The sequence below is a fragment of the Rattus norvegicus genome, chromosome 5 (assembly GCF_021556685.1).
Source record: "Rattus norvegicus strain SHRSP/BbbUtx chromosome 5, alternate assembly SHRSP_T2T, whole genome shotgun sequence".
In the NCBI taxonomy this organism is placed as follows: domain Eukaryota; kingdom Metazoa; phylum Chordata; class Mammalia; order Rodentia; family Muridae; genus Rattus; species Rattus norvegicus.
In genome coordinates this window covers 115,783,112-115,789,725 of record NC_141538.1, presented here as the reverse complement: position 1 = coordinate 115,789,725, position 6,614 = coordinate 115,783,112, and the positions used below count along the sequence as shown (strand labels likewise).

Here is a 6,614-nt window from a genome sequence, read left to right as displayed (position 1 = left end):
AAGATTCCCCTTACCATACGTACCTCCTTCTTCTCATCTGAAAGCCATTACTAACGTCAATAAAGTAGCACTGGCTATGTGAGAAATATATCCATGAAACACTCAAGACAGCCCTCGTCCATAGTCACCAGTCCCCACTGTAAGCTTAACTGTCACTAACATTGCTGCCAATTGCAGCGAACGCCTTCCCCGATGGAACACAGTTGCATAGAAAAACCTGGAAGCATGTCCAGAAGGAGTTTCAATCTCCATAAAAGAAGATAACATGGAGGGAGCACGTTTCTCCAGCTCCCATCTTACCTGCTATGATGGAAGGTCAGCATCCTACAAAAGAAGAACCAAAGCTCCTTTTTGAGGGATCCCTAATGAGCAAAACTAGCAGAGGAAGACTAAGATTAAGGTCAGTTCACGAGGCTATCAGAAGACTATAAATGGAAGACGTCCTCTTGGACCAGGAACTGAGAACCCTTAGTCTAGGCTCACAGAGCTTGGTCAGATGGGAATTCCTCTTTTCTACAGATGTGGGCAATATTCGGATCATCCTGCTAGTATCCTACATACCAGAGTATGAGACGGGCAGAAGGGTTAAGTGATGGGGTGGAGTGCAGAGTCCCGAAGGACAGAAGACCCTCAAAGGTGTTCCATTTGGAGGCCACAACTAAGCAGACATGGCTCACACCTGCACTCTGAGCACTCAGGAGGGTGAGGAGAGAAGATCAGGAGTTTCGGGTCACTCTGGACTACAAAGAATTCATCCCTGCCTCATGAGAAACAAGATCTCATTCTGAGAGCTACTGAAGATGCTTATTCAAGGGGACAGTACAATAAACTCTACAAATCTTATTTATGCTATTTTCCATTTTGACTCCAGACATGGTGAATGTTTCATTGTGTAGATTGTTGTTTGTTTGCTTTAAAACAAAAACAAAAACAAAACAGAAAACAAACATCTTATTTTACAGCCCAGGCTGGCCTAGAACTCAGTAGGTAGCCCAGGCTATTCAAACAACAGTCCTCCTGCATCTGCCCCCCAGGTTCTGGGATTACAGGCAGGTGTTCCCATACCTGACTCCTCTGATATGCTTGATCCGTTATTTTTGTCAAAGTCTTTGTCATCCAAGAGCTTCACCTATCCCAGGAAACTTGGTGACAATGATAATTAAAATGATAATCTTATCATATACTGAACTCTACCAACCATATATTAGCTTTTCCTTAGCAAGTGAGGAGATAAGATAGTAAGTGGGTGAATACTCATTTCCTTTGCTTGGCTTGCCAAGCAGTACCATCAGCTCCTGCACAGTAGGAGTTCTGACTGTGCCCATTTTATAAATGGAAAAGCATGGACCAGAGAAGAAAGGGGCTTCTTACAGCAACAGGGACAGTCACCACTACTTCAGTATACAGGAGTGGTTCACTGCTAGCTTCATGAGCCAACAGAACTGGCATCAACATAGCCTTGAACACAGTATGTATTCTGGGCCCCCTTTAATACAGGGCTTGTCCCTCAATTTGTAGAGCATTTACAGTGTCCATACTGTGTTGCCGGCTTCATCTCGTAGTCCTCAAGAGAAACCATGAGTCATAAATACTGTGTTTGGGCCTCCATGATGACAAAATCCAGAGCCTGAAGAGCAAGACGTGTGGCCATATTTCCCCTATTAGTAAGAAGGGATTGGGATGGAGACACAGGATTGTCTGAGGCTGAAGCATCTTCACTACAAATGCAGGGCCGTGAGTGGCGACATCTCAGATGATATCTATGAACATGGGATATTCCAAAGAGACAGTCCATGAGGACAGAACATGGAGGAAACAGTCTGCATCTGGGTCGTCAGCATCAGCATGCAGTGTAGACAATCAAGTGTTGGATTGACAGATGAGGCCTCTAAGCAGGCAGTGTCTTCCCCTCAAGCTGTACAGAGGGACAAGCCAAAGATCCTCCCTGGGCCTTAGTGTTCTTACTGTGAAAAGAAAGAATCAAAAGGAATAACCTCTCAAATTGTTTCAAACCCAAATAGACCATGATTCATCTAGAATATTGGTAAATGCTTTTCTTCTTTTAAGTCTAGACACAGCTTTTCTACTAGACCTTGCTTCTATATTGTTTTATAAGATTTACCTAAGTCCACATTTTTAGTCTTTTATTTCTTCTCAGGGGATATCAAGAGGTTTCTAAATTGATGGCCAATGCTATATTAAAAATTGAGAGCAGCTGTTCTTCCACCCTTCCTGCAAAAGAAGCAAATAAACATCAAACAAACAAAACCTTGATCTAATCACAGCTCGGACTTCTTGAGGAGAGGTTCAGAGACCTGAATCAGCCCCATTTTCTCACCTGACTTTCTGCAGGGCCTTGACTTTGGGGTTGAAGTTGTTCTACTTCTGGGCAGCTGGGCCATAGAAGCACAGATAGAATCCCTCTTAGACCTCAGTTTCCTCTTCTGTAGGTGAGGATTCTCAGAGGGCTGCTCTGTCTGATCCAGAGAACTGTTCTGCAGATAAAAACAGGTGATGGCTGAAGAAGCCATGTTACATTCAAATGGAGACAAAGATGATCCTATTGTGTTGTTTATCAAGGTTCTACAGTGAGTTAGCATAAGAGAGGGGGGGTTATAAGGAGTCAGCACATGTGACATTTACCACAGACTCAGGAAAGTCCCAGGATTTACAAGATGAGTCAGCAGTTGAAAACTTGGAAGAGTCTATGATTTAGTTCTGATCCATATCTGAAGTCCAAGATAGAGAAGAGTGGATATTGTGGTTTCAGTCCAAGGCTGGGTGGTCTAACATCCCAAGAAGGGTCATTGATACATTGTGAATGTGAACATAAAAACCGAACAAAGCCCCCAAAGGCTGATAGTCTTATTCAAAGCTACAATTCTTTTCTTCCTACCTTTCTGTCCAGGTCATCTCTTCAACTGACTGGAGAAGAGTTAGCCTCGTTAGAGAGGACAATCTGCTTGACTCAGTCTGCTGAATAACATGTGGCTCTCATCTAGAAATATTATTTTAGAAACACTAAAAATTAATTAATTAATTAAATTTAAAAAAAACTAAAGACAGATACAGGCACTCTGTGGTTCAGTCAAGTTGACACATAACTGTAAAATGTAACAATTACATAGATTAAGCCATAAACTTATTAGGAAATCAAACTTTTGCCTATTCCCTGCAGTGCTCTCTATATCTAGAATAAAAACATAGCACACAGTAGGACCTCAGAGCAGTGAGCTGAACAAATGAACAAACAAGGTGGAAGAGATGGAGAAGAAAGACAAAAACTTAAATCTAGAGGAAGAAAACATACTATGCACCACTAAGCTAGGCGCACCTTCTTCCGTCAATCAACAGCTACACATTAAACTCTCAAGCAGTTGAATGAGTTAGGTACTGTTCTCACTTTCTAGGTAGGGAATCTGAAGCCGCTCTATAACTCTGTAAGCATCCTTTGCTCACTCCTTACAACGTGTAATTAGTCATATCTTGTTTGTTCTGTTATTCTTGACCCTTGTGATGAGTTGAATGGGGCCAACAAGGCTTGTTGACAGGAAATGTGTGACAGTCATTGTATCTGGAAAGGGCTCCTTGAATGTCGAGTTAAGAATCTCAAGACGAGATGGTCCTGGATCCTGGTGGGGCCTAAATCCAATGACAAATGTCTTTATATGGGTGGGTGGTGAAGAAGGCAATAGGAAGACAGAGCTAAACAACAGTGGTGCTCTGTGAGTACTTGAAAGCTGAGGCCAAAGTTCCAGGAGATTCTCCTCCAGAGCTGTGAAATAGTCCACATGTGTCATTTTAAGCTACCCATCTCTGCCCTCATGAGAGTAGTCAGAAAAGCAGTGTGCTCCCCCACTCACCCCAACCCGGACCCTGAAACTAAACTGAAAGTGCACTCCACGAAATCCTTCAGGGCTACCTAGAGGTGCAGGGTCAAAGCAAAACCATGACAAGCACTGGTAAAAAGCTGAAACACATCACTACCCAGATCTCTCGAGCGGAAGGCAGGACCCAAGGCTCTCTGCTCTTCTCTTACCAGCACGTGGTCCTCAGACTAATGTCACAACAGTAAAGTCTGCTGTTCCTTCCTCCTATGGGGACGAGCAGGCAAAGGCAATCATCTCCCAGCTTATGAAATGCCCGGAGACTTCTTCCTCAGGGCATTCTCAGAGTAGCCACCAACTCTTAACAATCAACAGGACCACAAGGATACAGGCTGTTGTGGGCCCCATCTTGGCCTTGCACCATGTCCTGGCAGAACACTGTTGCTTCACACCGATCCTTCACACTTCCATTGTCACCCTAGCCCAGCTGTGCTTAGGAGTACTGCTGGTCTGGGCCCTCCTAAGTGAGAGCAGCACCCAAGGAGGCTCAGCACCCAAAGGAAGCAGACCCATGGCCCTTTCTGACAGCACAACAGGGCAGGAGGCTTTGGCCCCACACTTAATGTGGCCCTTTCCTTAAGCCCGCTTTGACTTCTATCGGGTGTATATTATGGCACCTAGGAGAGAAGCTGGCAAGTCATAAGTGTGCCAATGCCACCATTCTACCTTCTTTTTCTGAAACCAATCAAAGATGCTTGCTTTGATGCCTTCAGCTCAGCAGATGGCTAACACCAGCGCCTCCCACGGAGCTGAGCCCAGTTAAGTGTTTCATTGATGGCAACTGCCGTTTTTCACTCACTGAGCATGTGTGAGCAGCTGTATGATCCAAGGACCAGAGAGCTCTAAGGGAGCACACAGCCTCCTTGCCATTCTCCATGTGAAATAGAGAACACACGGAGAACTACCTGATTTCTCTTCCGGCCCTGGGCACTGGCAAGAACGTCTCCGAGGAACTGGTGCCCAGGGCAGCCTCACCACTCAGGAGGCCCTGGGGGCCTATTGGGGCTCAGCAGAAATGTAGACAGATGGAAGAGATTAGAAGACTGGGCACGTAGGAAGAGGTCCCATTCCAAAGCAAATGCATTCTTGCTGTGCAACTCTGACACTCACATCCTAAAAATTGTTATTTAATGTACTGTCCACATCCGAACATGACTCACCTTCTGAAATGGAAATCTGGGTGGTTACCAACTAGGGACAGGAGAGCACTTGTTGGTAGCCCCACAGGCAGTTGTTGACCTTAGGCTGGAGGCCACCCTGCAGGCTACAGGGACTCCATAGCTGAAGCCTTGGCCTAGGAGAACCTTGACCTCGTCACAGATGGATTTGTTTCTGATCCGGTGTGGCAAATTTCTAAATCTTGGCTGTGGGCTGACATTTGCTCCTCTCAGAAAAAGAGCAGGGGCCCAGCAGGTTCTAATTGACTCCAAAGGAGAAGCAGCTGGAGGAATTCTGCAGTGCACTGATTAAGGAAGTTCATTGTCAGGTTGTGGTTTCCAGTGGATGGGGCCCCCTCTCCTTCCTTGCCCAACTCTGGGCTGTCAAAGAAACCTTGGAAAATCAAACTTGCCTCATCCATTCATCCAGAGCTAGAACTCAGACAAAGCAGGAGGGAACTTAGAAATAAAAGCATCCGTCTTACACGATCCTCATAAGTACTTGTCATTGGGGTCAGTGCTTCATAAATGTGACTTCTAGCTCATAAACTCATATGGCAAAACAGGGCATCCTGGACTGACAAATGGGGAGATAAGGACTTCGAATGACAGACCCTGCTCTCCACCTCACAGCTACTTAGCACCTTCTTTGAGTAAATAGAAGATTACCTTCCAGTCCACCCACACAATCAGCCCTCTGAGGTTGGTGTCACTTTTGACCCCATTTAATAGAAAAGAAAACTGAGGAAGAAATCGTTATATGACCTAGAGCTTGAGGGATCCAGCATACCAGCTGTCAGTGCTTTCTCTGCCACCCAAATCTAGGTCTTTCTGATTATGAAATCTGTAACAGTCAAGCGCGCTGTGTGCCACCCGCTCTTTTTAGTGTTTAACGTGTCACCCCATCCAGTCTTCGAGGTGAGCCCATGCTGTGTGTTACATTTTCACACTTTTACAAATAAAGAGACCGAGGTTCAGTAATAAGGAGAAGCAGAACTCCGTGCAGGCCTGAGCCTGGAGGGCTACTCGTAAAGCCAGTGTGCTCCCCCAAGTCTCGTGGAGGGCTCATGGAGTTTCTGATCTTCTGTCTGCTGCTGTAATTTTATCATTCTTAGGGAACACTGGGAGCCAGCATCAAACCTGGCTCCAGGCTTGGCGGGGTCCCTTCTGTCATTCTTTCCTACGTCGGCCTTCAAACGCTGCTGTAAAAAATGCATTTGAGATTTGAACCATACCATGTAAGCTACAAACAGATGATTAATTTAAACTGATGTTGATTTTTATAGACTATTAAGAGTGAAATGAGTTTCATATATTTACTAACTTAAAAGGACATGAAGTTTGTGGTTTTTAAATTACTGTAAAAATGACTAGTAGGATTTTCCCCTTCTATAAAGCTGAAGTGAATAGCACCTTTGAAAAGGTAAACATTTCCAAATAGGGTCTCCTAGGCCTTGCAGCTCTCTAAGGCAAAGGGAAAGTGACACACTGAAAGGAGACAGAGTGGGAACTAAATTGCATGCCTTGTCAATCAGCCCAGATACTGAATGCCACTGGAGGTGTCTGTGTA

The 6,614-nt window shown here is 44.9% G+C and overlaps 1 long non-coding RNA gene across 3 annotated transcripts in view; it reads right to left on the bottom strand.

Moving 5' to 3' along the window:
- Positions 1 to 830: 830 nt before the first annotated feature.
- LOC148005918 (uncharacterized) overlaps positions 831 to 6,614 on the bottom strand; it is a 28,912-nt gene continuing 23,128 nt past the window's right edge. Inside the window, exons 2-6 of one of the 3 annotated variants that reach the window (XR_015620348.1) lie at positions 2,897 to 2,998; positions 2,644 to 2,729; positions 2,339 to 2,495; positions 2,123 to 2,232; positions 831 to 1,964 (exon numbers count right to left, since the gene is read on the bottom strand). This is a non-coding gene — a long non-coding RNA (uncharacterized LOC148005918). Of the gene's footprint in view, positions 1,965 to 2,122; positions 2,233 to 2,338; positions 2,496 to 2,643; positions 2,730 to 2,896; positions 2,999 to 5,047; positions 5,350 to 6,614 lie in introns of all 3 variants that reach the window. The other 2 variants (XR_015620349.1, XR_015620347.1) reach the window with 2 other exon arrangements.